Source organism: Sander vitreus, chromosome 10 (assembly GCF_031162955.1).
Source record: "Sander vitreus isolate 19-12246 chromosome 10, sanVit1, whole genome shotgun sequence".
Lineage (NCBI taxonomy): Eukaryota > Metazoa > Chordata > Actinopteri > Perciformes > Percidae > Sander > Sander vitreus.
This window is the reverse complement of record NC_135864.1, coordinates 7,285,246-7,305,385: the sequence shown is the minus strand read 5'-3', so window position 1 is coordinate 7,305,385 and position 20,140 is coordinate 7,285,246. Positions and strand designations below refer to the sequence as shown.

At 38.4% G+C, this 20,140-nt stretch overlaps 1 protein-coding gene across 5 annotated transcripts in view; it reads left to right on the top strand.

Moving 5' to 3' along the window:
* prom1a (prominin 1a) overlaps window positions 1-20,140 on the top strand; it is an 88,266-nt gene that overhangs the window by 1,274 nt on the left and 66,852 nt on the right. The window lies entirely within an intron of this gene.

Below are 20,140 nucleotides of genomic sequence, written 5' to 3'. Positions count from 1 at the left end.
GGATGCTCAAAAGATGCGCTCCCCTCCATGCGTCACAGTCTGTGTCCATACTCAGTAGGAACATTTTGCAGATTAGCAGCTTTCTGAGTCACCTTGTTAATTGAGTAATCCCATAAACCCATGCGCCATATGTTGTTGGCCTTTTAGCTTCCAGTTTGTCACTAGCACTCGGGGGCCTGTGGCCTAATCCTATGGAGCAGACCACTGCCCAGTGGAGGGAATTCATTCATGGGTGCACCCGCCACATGATGCATGACAGGGAATGGAAATCATGTACAAATTGTTGGTTCGAACACAATAGTTCAGCAGACGAACGCTTTTGCATGATTGCAGTTTTGTCATTCATTTTTAATTTTAGGTTCATCAGAATCTAGATGGCGTAAGCAAAAGGCCATCTGCTTATTAAGCAGCAGTGCATGCATGGATATTTAGCAGGGTAAATCCAGTGATCTCAGGTCTGGTTTGATGAATACAGGCTGGTTTGTAGCAAACCTTTGGGACTTGCAGAGCTTGTCATTTCTATAACAACATGCTACAGGAAGTCCCTCTGCTGTGCTGTTTGTTGGGAAACATAACTTGGAGTTGCATCAAAATCTATAAAACAAGTAAAGAAAAGAATAGTTTAGATTAATGCTGTTCATTCTTCATTTAAGAAAGCTGGAATCAGAAAATGTTTCTGCTTGATAAATCTCCTGAACAATTTATCAGTTATCTACATCGTTGGTGATTAAATAAAGCTCCAAAACTTTACATTTTAAAAACACAACAACACTGTCTCCTTACAGATATGTTTTTTGACTAAATAATTCCAACTCAAGGTCCACTTACTATCCTAATTGTCTGAGCGTTGGATCTGTGGACATGCAAGCTCAAAACCTGAATGTAGTTACAGATATGTTTTAAGTGATACCAACTCAAGGTCCACTTACTTTAAAAAAGCTAAAGAAAATACTTGTAAATGAAGCTTGAGTTGGTATTACTTAGTCAAACTACTATTTTTTAGGTCAAAAATTAACTTTATTCGGGGATCCAGTGGTTTAGGGGATTAAGAGGCTGAACTTGAACAACAACTTCCCTGGTTAAAGAGGCCGGGGACTTTTGTTGCATCTCTCTCTCTTCCTCGCTGCCTGTCATCTCTCTACTGTTTATGATAAAGGCTTTAAGTGCCAAAGAAGAAGAAATAAACTAAGCTACAGAGCTTGCATGTCAACAGATCAATGACATTTTGAGCAAACTCAATATTCTGATAAAGACCATTTAATATGGTAGAAAAACAAAACAACTAGTAAAGTTTCGAAAGCTTAAAGGACAAATCTGGCGCAAAATGAACCTAGGGGTTAATTACATATGAGTCTACCGTTCTCTGGGATATGTTTTCATGCTAAAAGAATGTGACCAGTTTCATCGCAAACCGCTAATTAGCTTATAAAGCTAGTCGTCCGGCATGGCTGAAATAAAAAGAAATCGCTATTTCTATACCACTAACAAGGCTCAAAATAGCCCCACACTTCCACGGTAGCACAATGAGGGTCCCTACATGTAAACTGAAGCATTGAGAACTTGGTAAGTGTACAGAAAGTTTAAGTTTATAAAGACAGTACCCTTCATACGGGCGGGCGCCATCTTGGGAAAACAGTCCAACCAGTCGAACGGCGTGCTTCAGCTATGTTACTGATTACTGGTTGCATGGCGTTCTGCGTTCGACTGGTCGTGACTGTTTTCCCAAGATGCAGCCTGCCAGTATACATGAACGGTACAGTCTTTCTAAACTATCTTTTTAATAAACTGTCTGTACACTTACAAAGTTCTCAATGCTTCAGTTTACATGTAGGGACCCTCATTGTGCTACCGTTGAAGTGTGGCGCTATTTTGAGCCTTGTTAGTGGTATAGAAATAGCGATTTCTTTTTACTTTACCGATGCCCCGACGACTAGCGTTATAAGCTAATTAGAGGTTTGCGATGAAACTGGTCACATTCAATTAGCATGAAAACATATCCCAGAGAACGGTAGACTCGGTACACAGATGTAATTAACCCCTAGGTTCATTTTGCACTGGATTTGTCCTTTAAGCACCACTAACAATATCCCATGGAACTCAGTGTTCAGTATCCGCTGTAGAGCTACAAAGATTAATCGATTAATCGATTAGTTTTCAACTCTTAAATTAATCAGCAACTATTTTGATAATTGATTAATCGGTTTGAGCAATTTTTTATAATAAAAAAAAGTAACAAATCTCTGATTCCAGTTACTTAAATGTGAATATTTTCTAGTTTCTTCACTTCTCTGTGAGCGTAAAATGAGTTGAGTTGTGGATCAAACACGTCATTTGAAAAAGTCATCTTGGGCTTTGGAAAACACTGATCGACATTTTCTGCCATTTTATAGACCAAACAACTAATCGATTAATCAAGAACATAATTGACAGTTTGACAATGAAAATAATCGTTAGTTGCAGCTGGAGCTGGGCAATATATCAATATTATATCGATATCGTGATATGAGACTAGATATCGTCTTAGATTTTGGATATTGTAATATGGCATAAGTGGTGTCTTTTCCTGGTTTTAAAGGCTATGCTATTATTTAACTTTACCCACTTAGTCATTATATCCACATTACTGATGATTATCAAAAATCTCATTGTGTAAATATTTTGTGAAAGCACCAATAGTCAACCCTACAATATCGTTGCGGTATCGATATCTAGGTATTTGGTCAAAAATATCGTGATATTTGATTTTCTCCATATCGCCCAGCCCTAGTTGCAGCCCTAATCAGCTGCCTACAATATCTCTAAATCTCAAAACGGCCTGGATGATTAACTCACACTCAAGCTAAAAGGAAAATATTGTTACATAACTAGTCAATACTGGCCTGATATATTGGTGTAACCATAGAAACGACTGTTGCTGTGTAATTAGTGACACCCCATCATCACGTCTTCACAATCACTGTGACATTTTACATTGTGGAACGTCTTTATATTCTCATTAATGTTTGATGCAGTCGACTGACACGTTCATTCTCTGCATCAAGCTGGCTCCCAGCACGTAGGAGGTGTTATTAGCAAAAAGCAACAAATGCCTATCACCGACGCCCACACGAAGCAAATGAACAGTGACATATTCTCTTTTTCTGTTTTCACTGCAGTGTGGATGCCTCACTTCCCTCCATCACACTCTCACCAACACACAACTGATCCATGCCAATACACTGGCTGATGTACAGGTTCATAAGCTGTTTTAAGACATTAAATACATAATTTACAGACTCCTCGGCTCTGATTGGTTGTTTACCATATGCCATTAGGAGCACCAGGAGGAGGCAGAGGAACATGATTTTTTCACAGATTGTTTGATTCACGTAGTACTGTCAGGATATAGTGACGGTTCGAGCAAATATGACATAAAAATTATTTTATAATATATTTTTATTTTATATAATGCTTTTCATAGGTACTCAAAGACACTGCAGTAAAAACCAGCACATATCACATTACAAACAGATAAGCAGCTATTTCATAATAATTATTGTTTTTAAAGTTCCTAACTATAGCTTTGAAGCCTTAATTAATCATTATTCTTCCTTAGTGAATCTATTAGGTAGAAGATTCTACAACTTAGGAGTTGAGAATTGGATCTGTCCTTATAGGGAGGTGAGTTTACCGTGTTACAATGTTTTTCTCGAGGACACTTCAGTAGAAAACTTGACTGTAGGTGGACCCACATCAGTCACCACAAGGAATTTAAATTCTTCATCCACTACTCTCCCTAAATTAATTAATAAAAACAACACTAAATGTGTTGTTTTTATTAAGAGAGAAGTCTTTTAAGTGTTTTTATTATTCTTGGTATAAGTCAGCCATCACTTGAGAACAGAGGTGCATTAAGCTCCTGCAGTTTGAATAGTATCATTCCTTGCCTGTGGGTGAGCGCGGCTTGGGAGCTGATGCCAGCCACCGTCATGCAGCAGATCCCTGTTGGAAATGTTTTCTCATTAGTGACTATATTCCCCCTCCTTGAGAAACCACACCTACCGATAACAGAGGCCTGGTGAAAGTCTGCCATTAATTTAAGAGCAGCAACAGTTGCCAGGGAAACCTATCAGTAGCTATCATGGCCGGTGTGTTTTGGTTCATCTCGCTGGCTTAAATATGTCTCACTGCACCAGTGTGATGTGAGATAACATAGGTGAAATAGCTCAGGTTATACAACCTCGGGCCATGGTTGTTATTTAACGCTCATCAAAAAGGGAGTCCAGAGTGTTTCTTTCCACAGCACAGAGACATAAAGGGACTTTGGTGTTCAGTGAAGGACACATAAACATGAAAGAAGTGAAGAGGAACACTTCAAAAGATTTCTAAGCAAGGACAAAGCAGAGATTGAAGTTCTTCGTGATGTGCATCAGAGATTTACTGGAATTATAAAGTAGCAGATGTTTTGGTTTGAAGTCTTTCATGTTCTGAGGAAGAAATATGGACAATGAAAGAGCCTCTTCAAGGTTAAATGCTGATAAATCTCAACTATAATGGTGAATAAGGGTCAAACTTTTGTATATTTAGTTTTATATAAGTCATTGTACTTTGACCTCAAATGTTTTTGTCTCTCTTTCTAGGTGGTTGTATACCAGCATAAGGTTTGCTGAGATTTAACATGTAGCAAGTTGCTTAATCTGAACACAAAATATTATTATAAACAAAGTTGGGAGGTTCAGACCTGCAACACCTGGAGATTGCAGCAACATGCTTGAATGTATCTGTTGTTTGGGCTTCAATAGAAATGAATGGGAGAGCTTAATTAACTTAATGCTAAAGAGCTTAACTGACTGTGGCCTCCAAGTAAACCCCAGCATGGCTCATCCAAACTAAAACTCAGGTGTATTAAAGAATCCAAAACAATTTCACTAATTATGTTTACACTCACATACTAAAGTTCTCCAAATTAGAACATATCATAATTTAGCTTATAATCTATTCTATTAACATCATTATCGCCCATTAAACTAAATAAGAACCAAATTATAAGCATGGCAAATCACAGTTAGTGGATTAGACTGCACACAGTGCCTTTTAGCATTTTACAGCTGAAGTGAAAATTTCAAAAGCGACTGACTGACTGTTAAGAAAAACTGCGTCAAAAATGAAATCTATTTGTAGAATTTGGTCTTCTTTAATTTATCCAACAAAAAAAACGATTTTACCAGCATTGCATTAGTTGGTTAGATGTTCATTTTTGAGCCAAAAAAGAGTACTTTCATGTAGATGAGGGGACGGTTGTCAGGGTTTCACTTTAGTTTGGTTGTGTTGTTTTAACCTTGAATACAGTTATGACCATAAACTCTCCAGGGCTCACTTTGACTGTACCAAAAAGCCAAAATAAAAAGTCTGTGTTAGATAAATGAATTGGATGAGCCCACGGGTCAGCCATAGCACCAGTGGCTGCAGGCGCTGTTACACTACAGTACGGTGGTAAAGTGATTAAAGAGGGTGTCCTTCAACTGGCTCAGGCCCCATGACAGCAAGCATCTGTTCTGCTGAAGTGCCCTTAAGCAACATACTGGTGCCAATGCATTGCTGACCCTGCACTTTAACATCTATGTGTAGGACAGTCAAAACTTTAAGTTGGGAGTGTGTATACAATGTCAGAAGAAAAGATGGAAATTAAGTTATGACTCACTTTTTCAGCCAGTTGTAAACATTTTCCTAATTAGAGATTTCTTCAGCAGCGGGCACATCTGTGTAGATTACCATCAGATACTGTGATGAGCCCCCAAAAGGGCTTACATTTGCAATCATAATGTTTGGCAGATCTGAATCATTTCTCCATTTATAAATGTCAAAAAAAGCAGATACCAATGTCTTGCAGATCTGTGTGCGCTAAAATGATTAGCTGGTGTCTGTTTTCTTTCTATTTTTGTCATTACCAAAGACCTAATTATTCAGTACTGCAATAAAATACATTGACAAAGTGGGATACATAACATTATTGCAAAGGTGACCAGCTAAAAAGTATATCAGATGTATGTTTTTAACATCTCATACCAAATCAAAGTACCAACCGACTGAAGCGTACCAACCCGCAACTATGCGAGCATGTCTTGCTGAGTAGGATGTTGTTGTTGGTGCAGTGGGGGCTCAGATGCTTACCGTGCATGAGGGTTAAAGGGTCAGGCCAATTTGAACTGTGCATACAGACCCACTTGCATTTTGATGGGCAGAGAGCAGTTTGCGGACAGCTTGTCACAGATGGCATTGGCAGTTAAAGTAGACTAACACAAGGGGACAAAAAGTGCACATTTGAGGTAGTATTTTACAAGTTATCATGGTGGGAACAGAGAGCCAGAATCCTGACCTGACCTCGACATTAAGCATGAAACAATGAAATATGTTTCTGAGGTTTACGGTTTATAATTAAGCTTTTACTGCAGCACTTACTTGTAGGGGTGTAAGAAAAAAATCGATACACTTGAGTATCGCAATATTTTATTTAGCAATACTATATTGATTTTCAAAAACGGAATATTGATTCTTGTTTTTCTTTTTTTTAATTTCCGTGCAAAAATATTCATGTAAGACAGTGGTTCACGTTTATGTTGCGTTTAAACTAGTGCCGTCAGTTAAATGTGTTATTAACGGTGTTAACGCAAACCCATTTTAACGGCGTACATTTTTTATCGCGAGATTAAACGTTCTTTTTGGACTAGCAAACTTTGTAGTTTTTTGCACATGCTGCAACAACTAGTAACGTTAGAAAAACTACAACACCACACCGGATCTAGCTAGACCAGAAACAAAACAACAGGCACGCCGCACACACTTGTTTGGGCTTGCGAGCCGGCCAAAGAGTAGTAGGCTAACGTTACGTTTTGAGTGGATGGCGAGCGTGAGACGCCGAAATGCATGCCAATACGATTCTGAATGGAAGGTTTACTTTAAAAAAGTTGCCAAATGGTTCCATTGACAAGACCAAAGTGATCTGTGTGTTTTGTCGTTGTGAACTGAGCTATCATCGCAGCACATCCAGTCTGAAATACCTCTTTGTCATATTATTCTTACTTCTGAAACTAAATCCATAAGTTCCAGTTTCATTTTGGCCTTCTGTCCTTCCTCTCCATACTTCATACTAAAATGTAAAACTAGTTGCTACAAACTATAATGCTGGGAGGTACTCTATATAGGCTTGTACTTATTTAAAAGGCCAACACAGTGTGTTGCACAGCAGCTTTGCTTTATCCAACAAATTCTCCCAATTAAACATTATTTGTTATATTATATAATATACAGTACGTCTATTGTCCGCACCCTCTAGAACAACTACATGATTTTTCAGTGCTTTCCAGTTCTAACAATTACAAAACATTGTTGAATCTATTTTATCGGATGTGACAACAATCTGGTTAAGGTTTGGTGCAGCACATAAACAAATGTGTTAGGTTTTTAGGGAAAGATCACGTTATGGGTTTTAATGACTTATTTGTTAAGGTTAGGAGACTTTCGCCTACATACTTACAATAATGACCACGTGCTTAACATAAGGGAATAATACGGTAGGCTGTACCGCTAAACGTCAAGGCCGCCCCCCTTTTGGGGGATAGAAAAGAGACGATCCTATAGAAGTCAATGCAATTTGACTTTGTTTGGATCATAATTTTGACAAATGTGTATGGATTTATTTCTTGTTAAAAAAATTAAAAAAATGTTTATACACGTTTAATGTTTACTTTCTGACCTTGCCTGAACCTGAGCGTTCACGATACCTTAATAAATGAAGGTTGATCGCCGTTATGTCCCCTCAGTCTTCCCCCGTATCAGTGGATCAATGTATCAGTGGATCAATGACCCAACACGGTGGCCGCATACTGCTTATGTGGAAATACATATCTGATTAAATCACTATTGTTAGGATGAGTGTCGTCTGTAATTAATCAACCTGTTATTAATAACCAACTGTTTGAGCTATAGGAGATTTTGTTGGAGACGACAGTCTGATGCTGCTATAACTGTTAGCAGCCTCCCACTTAGGCTAACGTTCGCTATCCATCAGTAATAACTGTCACCAGCATAATTTACCACAGTGAGAATATTCTCGTATCTTATGAGCCTCATATATCAGTGTGAAAGTCTGGATTAACCCACTACACAACAGCTGTTCGGCATTTTCCTGTTTCTCTCCTGATGTAACAGCGCAATTCTTTTCCTCGGCTATGCTGGTCTGGTCTATGCCTGGAGCCAAAGCCCATCTATCAGGATCTATTTTAGGACATGGCAGAAGGACAAATTGGAGATCAGGGATTTGGGGTGCATTTTGGTGGCATAGTTATTAATTTTAAACGGTTTGTTTAAACTTAAAGTTTGGAGCGATGTTACACTTCCAGCAGTGTTGTAGTCTATGGGGAACGAGGGATTGTTTTCCCCCAGAAAGGGGCGTGGTGATAAGACCTTCCCTCGGATGACGTATTGCCGGCCTAACGTATCGTGGGCCTGGTCAAAATAAAACCAACACTGATGGAGTTGGAAACGTGAAACAAGCAGTAGGCCTGTAACAATTATTACATAATTGTCTAATCACAGTATTTTTTTTTTAAGTAATCAGCATTTCTTTGTTTAATCGCAATTAATTGCTAACATTAGCTAAGGTCCCAAGGGGTATGACTGTCAATTTTATGTTAATTTAAAAAAATATACAATGTTGTAAGATAATAAAGAGGCATAGTTTACTTCATAGGCAGTGTACTTGTGTTATTAGAGTATCTAGGTCACATGACAGTGATATAACCAAAAGATATCCCGGAATTCATTCAAAACTTCAAAACTAATTTGTTTGAAAAAGTAATAAATAAATATTTTTTTAAATTTGACTGAAAGAGACAATTATACTGTTAATCGCAATTATTTCTGAGACAATTAATTGTACAGCAAAATCAGGAATTGTTACAGCTCTAACGAGCAGCTTGCTGAAATTAATAATTCTGTTATCCTCTTGGGAGGACAGTCTTGCTTTTTAATATTAAAACATTGTCAATGCATATTTCATATTCATGTTTTTGTCTACAGGCAAGCTAAAATGTGGCCAACATTTGCTGACACACATACGGAATATTCACATTAATTATCAGATTTCTTTCAAAATAACTTATCATGTCTCAAATGTTTGCTCAACAACAGTGGTGGTTCTTTTAGCCTATTGAATGTCCACAAATACTGACACACAGAGAAAATGTGATCATGTTGCTGCTTCTCCATTATTCTGTAGGACTGGATAGCTGCCCTGAGGCCAACAACACAAACATGTTTGGATGCGATGAAGGCGTTCATGTCCTCAATATTTTAAACTTTTCTCAGCTTCCATCTGTTACTAAACAAGATCAAATATGATCGAGAGGATTCACTGAAGCCCTACAGGCCAGTTAATATGATGCCATCTAATTATCTGACCATCAAACCAAACAGACATTATTGTGCTCTTTCACAAATCCTAAATGTACTGTGTAAACAAATGACATGCATAAAAACTGATCATCTTTGTAAGCTCCCGTGCCCGACCCAGTCATACTGTAGTAGCATCTGCACGACAGAAAGTGATGTATATGGTTCCTCTGCAGTGGTTGTGTGTTGTCACATGCAGTCATGTCATTGCAGTGATGGGCCTTGGTACTGGGATGCTGCAGGACACTAACCGGCCCAGCCTTTCTGGCCTACAACATAATGTCAGCTGATTACCAGAGGCAATTAGCACTGCTGCACAGAAGTAAAGAGGCTATCACAAGTGACTACGTTAAGAAATGACAGACATTTCGGAAATATCGTAATATCTTTCTGCCCATATTTACAGATGTTTTATCTAGTAAAAAAAGACAAGAAAAAATATATCTTTATCTAAGAAATGCTGGCTGAACTCCACGTTCCGAAGCTTATCATTCAAACAGTTACACATATTCACACTGTGGAGTCCACCACTACTATTAAATCATACACTGCTGGCCTCTGACAGGGTCTAGTTGAAAATTCAAAATAATGTCTCTGCATTTGGCATCAGGATAGGGCTGGGAAATATTTCAATATTATATATCGATATCATGATATGAGACTAGATATCGTCTTAGATTTTGAAGAATTGTAATATCGTTACATGGTAAGTTTAGTCTTTTCCTGGTTTCAAAGGCTGCATTACAGTAAAGTGGTGCCATTTTCTGAATTTACCAGACTGTTCTATTATTTGCCTTTAACCACTTAGTCATTATATCCACATTATGATGGTTATTTATCTAATATCTAAATGTGGAAGATATTTTGTGAAAGCACCAATTGTCAACCTTAAAATATCGTTGCAATATCGACATCAAGGTGTTTGGTCAAAAATATCGTGATATTTGATTTTCTCCATATCGCCCAGCCCTACATCAGGATGATCTCACGGAATTTCATGAAACTCGACTGCAAATAAAGTTTGCCATGCACTAAAAGTTAAATGGATTCCTCAGTAGGATTACATAGTGCAGGCAATTCTGATACTGAAAAGGTAAAAGTGTTTGCTTGTCTGACTTTTCTTTTTTTTTTCATGGTCAACTCTTTCATAATCCGAAGTAACAACAGCAGTCAGATCACCAGAAGCACCACACGGGGTGACCTTCTAATTCCATTCAGCAAAAGCACATTGGGTCAATTATCATTTTCTGTTACGGCAATACAAAACCAAATTATGGAATTCACTGCCCACTACTATCAAAGATATACATACAAATTCCACCTTTTCAACACACCTTAAAACATTGCTGTCCGATAACTATAACTGCACACAATCTGTCAGATGTGATGTGTGTTTGATGTGACGTAGTCATTGTTGCTGCCGTTCCATCTCTGCTGGCTGCCTCCATGTTGTCTTGTGTGTGCTTTCAATGTGGCCTCTGTGACTATTCTCCTTTTTCTTGTCTCCTTTGTATTGTCTTTACTGCATAGACTGCTTTAATGCCTTTGCCATCATCTGTGCTTGCTTGTTCGTGCATGCTTGTTCGTGTGCCACTTGTCTGTAGGTCTTAATCCTTTTTGCTTAGGCCTGCTGTCATTATAGATGTAATTTGTTAACCATTGTATTTTAGGATGCCTATTGTCAACTGGCCGGGGTCTACAGCTGGAAATTAGCCGTAGAGGCTAAAGCTGGTCCTTTTACTGTACAGTGAATTAAGGGGGACTTATTATAAACTAATAAACTGAACTGAAACACTGGCTTCCATAAACAAACTCACCAGGAACTCCAGTTGTTTTAGTTATTTTGCTACAGTCTCTCTTTTTCCTCGTCTGTATATTTCTGAAGTAGATTCCTAAAGCCCCACTAAATCAATTAGTCCATCAGCAGAAATTTTATCAACAGCTACTTTGATAATCCATTAATTGTTAAAACAAACTTATCAGGTTAAATTGCCAAAAATCCCAGCATCGATAATTGTGAGGCTATGCAATTTTGTTTTGTTTTATATCATTGTGCATTTTCATATTTTTGAGTGTGACGTCCTGGCTGTGATGGATTATTTTTCCGTATTTTCTGACTTTATATAGGCTAAACACTTGATAAATGAATTTAAAAAAGGGCAGATTACTAGACAGAGAAAATAACCATTATTTGCAGCCATATTCTTTACTGTGCACTTGCCTTTTACATTAATGTGTCAAACACTGGCATTTCATTTGTGATTTTGTCACATAAACCTTTTGTGGTGGAGGAACATACTCTTCACATTATCTTTATTATTGTGCTATATCATTAATGTTACAATGTGTTGCATTTGGCTTTTAGTTGTTAAAAGGAGAGAAACATGCTTTTTATTTCCACCCAAGAGATTATCTAGCAGGTTAAAGAAACAAACGCTCTCACATAACACACTGGCTTCTATTACATGTAAGCTGCCACTGCCCCAGCTTTGTGAGAGATCACGCTACATAATCAGAATACAAAAAGAAACATTGTACACCACTTTAATTCCTTGCCTGCAGCTCCAGGCCTGTGAAAAGATATCAAAATAGCCTTTAGCTACATGTTGTTACTCCTGAAATGGATCCACAAATCTGGGATTAGTCTTTCTGAAGGCTCAGCCAGCCAGATGAGGTGGCCAGTTGTAAATTAACCGATTCCATTATTCTGTCATTTAAATATGTGGCAAATCCACAAACACAAATTTTAAGTAATACAAAACTAATGATTCTAAGACAACCTGAAGGACGGATGACACATTATCATTTGCTAAAATGGGCACGATGTTACCAAATTGAAATGACACATGCATGTGCTTAAAGAAATTGATTTAATGGAGGAGACGGCTAGAGACGGGCAGCAGCTGAACATCAAAAAAGCTCATCTGAAAGTTAAGATGGTGGACGGGCAGTTTAATCTTCTCCAACAACCAGCAGCTCAACCCCACTTCAGCTCCAAAGAGGAAAGGCTTCCCTCACCTTCAACTAACGAATAATAAAAAAAATACTAAATAAACCAATTAAAGATCCAGGAGGCGGCAGTTTATGTGACATTTGAATGGGCAGTTAACTGACAATCTCATCCTTAATTATGGCTCTGTTAAATTTGTTGTAGTTTTATTGAGCCATTACAGTTCATAAAGCTTTTATGTCTCCATGTTTATGTCTCACCATGTATTAGACTTTTATTGCTTATGGAGATCACAAACATTTGTTTATGTATAGGAGACAATCAAAGAGTCAGAGGTCAGATTTCTGTCACAACAGTGCATGTGTCAAGATTTGAATCCTTCAGCAAAACCTCAGAACTTTCCAGGCTGCGTTCAGCAAGGAAACAACCCCCTCATTCATTTGAACCGAACCACTGCTTCGACATGGTGGGGGGTGCCAACGCAAAGGACTTGTAACATTAACTCTATATTCCTACTTTGTTATTATCTAAAATGACTTTACGATTGTCACAACAAAAACTAAAATGATGGCTGCCATGATGAACATTACACTGCTGTTTAACTAATAGTATAAACAGCAGTGTAATGTTGCATCTCATAAGCCTTCAAAATCATGGATCTAAACTGGACACCCTGGTATTTCTTTGTCTCTCCGGTACGGCTGCACGATGTGAGGAAAATATCTAATTGCGATTATTCTGACTGATATTTCGATTGCGATATGATCCACGATATTGGAGGGAATTTTATTTTTGTATCATTATTCTTATTTTCCTAGAAAAATATAAAAACTTTAAAAAAAATGTAAAATGATTATAATGTGATTTTTTCAAGGATCTGTACAAAACAAAGATTTTTTTTCTTTAGTCTGTAGGATACAATTTGTAGGCTGGAGCACCACAATACTTAATTCAGAAGTGTTTGACACATGTTATGCCTTTAACAAACATTGTGCCACCCCCCACCCCCCTGCGATTTGGATATTACAGTAGTACATATTGCAATTTCGATAAAACTATGATTAATTGTGCAGCCCTACTCTCCGGTACCCAAAACAACACCCTAACACCAATCCGAGTACTTTGACAGGTCAGATGCTCTCAGCTCTATGCCACCCTGCCAACTCATCTGTTTATTGTTTAACCCCCAAGAATCTGCCTGAAATGGCATTACAAGTAGCAATAATTTTAGACACTGTCCTCTTACAATTTATTTAATCTACAAATATTTTAAAACCAACAGCAAACTAATCTTTGTATTTAAGACAAATAATGTATTTAATGTGCAAATTACACCAACTTTCTTCTCTTCACTTAGCCATCACTACTGTTTTCTTTTTTTGTACCTTTAATTTTTACTGTCAATGCACAAAATGTACCTTCAAAAGTGAGTCCAAGATTGGCTTTGTTCCATGCTCAAAGACCCCCCCATTGTGACTTTATTTGCATTCAAATAACCCACAAAAAACTGTATATTAGTCTTGTCAGTGCAGTGCTTATGATGTGTTTGTTTATTTGTGGTTAGGAATTTAAAATGACTAGTGCTTCAAAGAAATTTCATTGATACAGCTCTGTTTACGCTTTACTAAGACAAAAAAAACGTATTTCAAGCGGTACTGCATGACTCCATCACAATGTGTTGCCTGATACATTTCACAGTGAAAGGCCATTCACTGCGTCATTGAGTCTCAGTGTTGATGTGTGTTCTTACAGTATAAGGGGGAAGAAGTCGATCAATAGACTAAACAAGCAGCTCCTGGGTTCTGAGAGGAAAGTGATGCATCTCATTTAGACAGCTTGCTTCACCAGGGGCTGGCATATCAGCAGCACAAGTAAGAGGAGATAGGAGCTATGGCATTAAGATTGTTGAAAGTTTGAGACATTTCAAGGTATTATAATGCCACCATTAGCTTAAGCTCCCAGCTATCTGACAGAGCAGGTGACAAATGTGGCAAAGCCAGACCGAGTAAAAGCACAGGTAGAGACGGAAATCAAAAGATCACTGGAGCAAGAAAGGCTGCGAAGAGATCAGCTTATTTAAAGAAGCAAGACAGAAAAAAGGAAAGGGAAAAGAAATAGAGGATGTGCGTTGGAGCTGCCACTTCCCAGGGTGCTGCTAAAGCCGTGTCTCATTTGGGGACATCATATTTGGGTCAGGCCTGGTTAGCCAAGCAGGAGAGGCAAGGGCAAGGCGAAGCGAGCGGCTCAGTCCTGCTGAATGGATGGCAAGTCATGCATTCTCTGTCCCCTTGTTCCGCTTCATCGGTGGGTGCAGTGGTGCCCGCTACAAGTCGACTCTGGGGACATGCTGAGTTGTAATTGCAGATGTGCGGCGGTAAGGGGTCAACCTGCCAACCCCGGAGATGACTACTCTAAACGACCTTCCTCTTTCAGCGTGCAGTTTAGCCTCGATGCCGGCCGTCACACCTCTTCACAAGATGCTCGTAGCCTTCACTCAGTGGTGCAGAGATAGTTCCCCTGAATAGGATGTGTCACAGGAACATGGCTGTGTCACATGTTGGGCCTGTAATAGCTAAAGTATACTTGATCAGAAAAGTAGCATTGATCTTAAGTTGTTTATTCCCAACCAGCCCTGGTTGATTTTATCACATGTATAAGAATGAGTATTGTTAGTTTATCAATACTGGTACTGCTGTTTAGATAGTCTTTTCTGTCCTCTTACTGATAGTCCTCATTCGCTGTAATGGGATCAAAACTTAAAACTAGGTGCACCAGTGATCAATGTGCAGTTTATTAATTTATCTTAACTTAACTTAACTTTTTTTTTAGCAAAGTGATCATGACCTACTGTTAATTGTCATTTACCAAGAGGGAGAGACAATTAGAGTGTAAGAAAAACACAAAACGGCTTCTCCTTCTTAAGCACAATGCATTCTGGATAACAACATCAGCTACATGGCTAAAATAAGCTTTTTTTGCAGTTCTCCTGAGGAGGTTCTGCCCCAGACAATTTAATAGCATGTCTCCTTTTCTCATGTTAACTGTAGGCAGGTAGATGTTAGATTGTCTCCTGTGTGGTTTGCCGGTCACAGTTCCTGTCTGTCATTGTCACCTTACAAGCCTGGCTTCAGTCTCAATTATCTGATGGTAATCTGGGACGTTGTTTAACTGGGCAGGACTGCAGAGCCAATCCTCTTGACTGTCTGTCCGGCAGTCAACATGCTGACCAGACTGCTTGGCCTTGGCCCTAAAATAACTTGTTAGCCCAAAGGTAGGCGTAGAAAGCTTGAAGCAAGAAGGTCAGGATGCAATAGTTAGAATCCAAGAAGATTTAGTGAATGTTTGGCTGAGCGAACAGAAAATGTTGATTTACTGGATTTCTCACTTCTTTTAAAGGTGATCTATTATATAGCATTTTCAGGTTCATACTTGTATTTTGTACTTGTACTATAACATGTTTACATGCTTTAATGTTCAAAAAACACTATTTTTCTCATACTGCCCATGGCTGCTGCACCTGTATTCACCCTCTGTCTGAGACGCTCTGTAGGAGCGCCTGTCTCTTTAAGCCCCCCTCCCAAAAAAGCCCAGTCTATAAAGCAGGTACTTTGTACCATGAAAAACACCAATAAAGGCTTATAAACCAAATATGACACAACCGAACATGTTTCAGCAGCAGTGTGACCGAAATTGGGGAGAAATAAACAACATTGGCAGCCAAGATTACAGGTTACCCTGGCCTTAGCATGCAGCTGCTATAGTTAGCAGTGCACAATAATAGAATATAGCAGCACTTTCTATCGTCAAAAAATCGCAGATAAAGGCTTCTGAACCAAATACTAACTAACCGGACATGTTTCAACAGAAATGTGACCCGAAACTGGGGAGAAATTAACAACATTGGCAGGCAAGATTACAGATTTCACTGCCGTTAGCATGCGACAATGTTAACACCGCAGTAGTTTAAAAAAAAAAAAAAATCAATCATAGTAGGCCAGAGAAGGCCGGCTCAGTGTTACATGACACCGAGCTGAAAGTAGAAAAAACTGTTGGAACCAGAGTGTTCACAGTGGGAAACGTTTTAGTTCACGGGGATTTCTCTGAAATACGTTTACCTCATTATTTGAAGCTCTTGTCACATGTAATATAAAAATCCGACATTATGACATTATAGATATGACAGAAAGTACGGAAAGGCATAACAGTTCACCTTTAAGTACTAGACATACAGTAGTACACATTAAAATAATATGAACTCACCAAACTTTACGGCAATATGTCTGCGTAGGTTTATCTTGTTCATTCAGGAAGTACAACGTCAAACAACAATGAATTAGTTTCTGAGTTTCTAAAGAATCCAGCCCAACTGTCCAGTCCATGTGGCTCATACTCGGGTGTTTTAAAGCTACATTGTGTAAGAATTTCTCCCATCTAGCGGTGAAATTGTATATGACAACCAACAGAATATTACTTTCTAGCCCTTCCTCCTACGGTGGCCGAACCCGAAATTAGCTCTCTCCATCGTTTACACGCAGCTATTCTAGCCACTCCAATATTAACTTTGGTCTTGTTGCTTTGCCTGTCACGTTGTCATTTTAATTCTCTTTTTCGCTTCCCTGGCGAGTAATCTCCCCCTTGCATTCGAGTCGCTCGTATGTATGTATTCTGAATGATTCTAAATGTCAGATTCTACGCTTACGAGAATACATTAATTAGTTGGTGGAAGTAATTACACATGAATGAGTACATATTTGTGAAAGAACAAAGGGTTTTTTGCTAAGAATCAACTCAAAAAATTTCACAATGTAGGATTAAGAACATAAAAGGTCTTAGTATGTTTGTAACATGTTTGTTCCAACCACATCTAACGCCCAAAATGTTAATACCCGTTCAGAAAATCCTGCTGTCAAAGCCCCCTTGTGGCTCCCTGATCTGTCTTTAAGAGCTCTTTGTCTTTTGTTTCTTGTTTTTGACGCAATCACTCATACAAATGGGGATAAAGGCGAACACACCTCGAAGGCATTTGTGTGGCCTGTCACTCGTATTTACACACCAAAATGTGAAGAATGAAAGGTACAAATCCTTTAACTTTAACTCTATCACCTGCACACAGCTGGCAAAAACGCTGTGAATGTGAGATTTTCGGTTTCTTAAAAGTTAAAAAAAATTGTTGAACACAGCCCCTCCCAATCTCAACATCTTAAATGTGTGGAGAGAGGGGGTTTCAGATGTTGTTTGGCGGTCCGACAAGCACTTTGAATCATATTGAGATGCTAATGTAATTAGCATTAGGTAATTTAAATGCTGTCCATAGAATAACTTAAGCATAGTGCTGAGTTCTGAGAGTAGGGTGACCAGATGTCCGGAAAACTCAGTATGGTCCCGAATTACAAGCATTTGTCCTGAAAATTAGAATAAATCAGAGTTTTAAAAAGTTAAAGCCTAATAAAACATTTAATGCTGAATGTTGTGAAGCACTATTTTGATGTGCCCACAGACAGGCCCTGTTAAGTCCGTAGCCTACATGAATTATGGTTACTGCAGATACCAGGAGGAGTGGGGAGGGAAATACCTGTGGATCATTTCTGCATTATAAGATTAACATTAAGCGTTTTGCAAAGTCTGCAGGAAAAAATTTGGCATTTCGCACAGAAGGGAGGCAGATGTCACAAAGTTTCTTTTCCCCAATGACAGAATGTGTTATGTGAATTATGTTCATTGACAAAAAAAAATACATTTTAATGTTGAGTTTTGACTTTCATGTTTTATTGTTGCTGCTTGTTGACACTGAATGTAATGTACTGGAGGCTACGTCCAAAGGGGCCACATTACCACACACACACCCAACTCCCCTGTCCTGAATTTCATTCTCATCTGGTCACTGTATCTGAGATATAACAATATACAATGATATGTTATGTCAAGATGCATAGCATAGAACAGTATGTACTCATGCCATATGAACATTTACCTGATAAACCTGGATGATGTTGGTCTCAATATTCTCAAGATGTAACAAATTGTCCAGTCCAGTTATATCAGCACTGAGTAACCTGAAGCCTGAAACAGAATACATGACAAATAAAAATGTATTGAGAATATAAAAATATCAATGTAGATAAATATGTAACAAAATCAGAGGATCACTTTTTTATTTTACTTTTTGAATTGAAAAGATTGAGTTGTTAACAGTACTGTAATGAACAACCATCGGCAGAATACTAAACATCTTAGTGACTGCTGAGAAATGCACAGTAGACTATACTGTATGCATCTCTGCAGGCACATCAGTCTACTACTATGTTTATTATTCAGAGCCCCAGTACACAGGATTCATATTGCCATTTCTGGAAGTCAGTGGACAAGATGTAAGATTGAAATCCCTGTGCAATATAACATTCTTTATTAGTGTCTGTTGCCATGTTGCCTGGATTTATTTTTATCTGTGGTGCATGTTAAGTGTGTTTGCTTCTCCCTCTGTCATGCATTTCTACTTATCAATGTGATTTCCACTTGAGGGCAGGCTGTCATGTTTATTAACATACTAAATGTGAACACTGGATTGTACAATACAACATTATGTATGTATTGGTGCATGTATGCAGATAAGACATATGGATGTTAGTTTGTTTTCTATGTGCGTGTCTTACTCATGTGCTCATCTGGCTCCTGTGTGAAAACAGAGTTAAGTGGTGTGTGGGACCTCAGCTGTATATGTTGCTAAAAGACTCAGCTGTTTACAAAGTGCTCCTCATACACCCACGCATATACATTTGCTGAATGTACACAGATGGAAAAAGCATTTCATGCTTTAACATAAATATCTAACAAAGGGCTGACATTGAAACCACAGGGATATTCCTTTTTAATTGAAATGTGAGGGATAACTTTCTCATGGCAGGTTAAGACCAACTAATACCTTTTTTATTAGTTAAACCATCGGGGATACCAAAGGGAGGCACACTCAACCTCTCAATTCAGTTTAATCCTGCAAATGTAATTGGTGGGAACATTGTTACCAAGTCATCAAGGTAAAAGATTAACCGTTTTATATTAAATACCTTTGCACCTTGTAGTTTAAGTTTGTGTGTGTGTGTGTGTGTGTGTGTGTGTGTGTGTGTGTGTGTGTGTGTGTGTCCTCCTGTCTGTTAGTTTTGTAAAGCTAAGCCTGATTCTTTCTCCATAGATACAGATTCTATGGTAACAGAGTGTTTACCTTGTGCGGAGGTGTTTTTACACCAAGCTCATGGGAAGTCAGCTCTGATACGCTCTGTCAGGGGACACAAACACGCACACACGGCTGTTCCTCTTTATCAGAAACATTTAAGTTAAATGTCAAGTCACTAACATGCCAACATTCACTGTTGTGACATTTACCAAAACAGGATCTGATGCGAGAGTTTTCACCACATTTTTATAGGCAAATTGCAATGTGTATGACTACAAATGACCACAAGTACCTTTAAGATCATGTAATTTGAATGTCAGGGCTACAACAACATTAGTTTGTTGTTATGAGGTAGCAGTAGGTATCGTAGCAATTGATTTCAATAGTTCCAGTACACCTGTACTTCTCAAACAGTTTGGCTTTTGACACATTCAAATTAAGCAATGTCCACTTGTGATACGTTTCACATGTCGTGAGTTGTGAGTGGATCAATCAAATTTTCCTTCTCTGGTTGTTTAATTTGATTACTTTTTAGAGGCCTAAAGAACTAAAACTAGAACTGTTAAACTATTTTACAATGCAAAAGCAAAGGT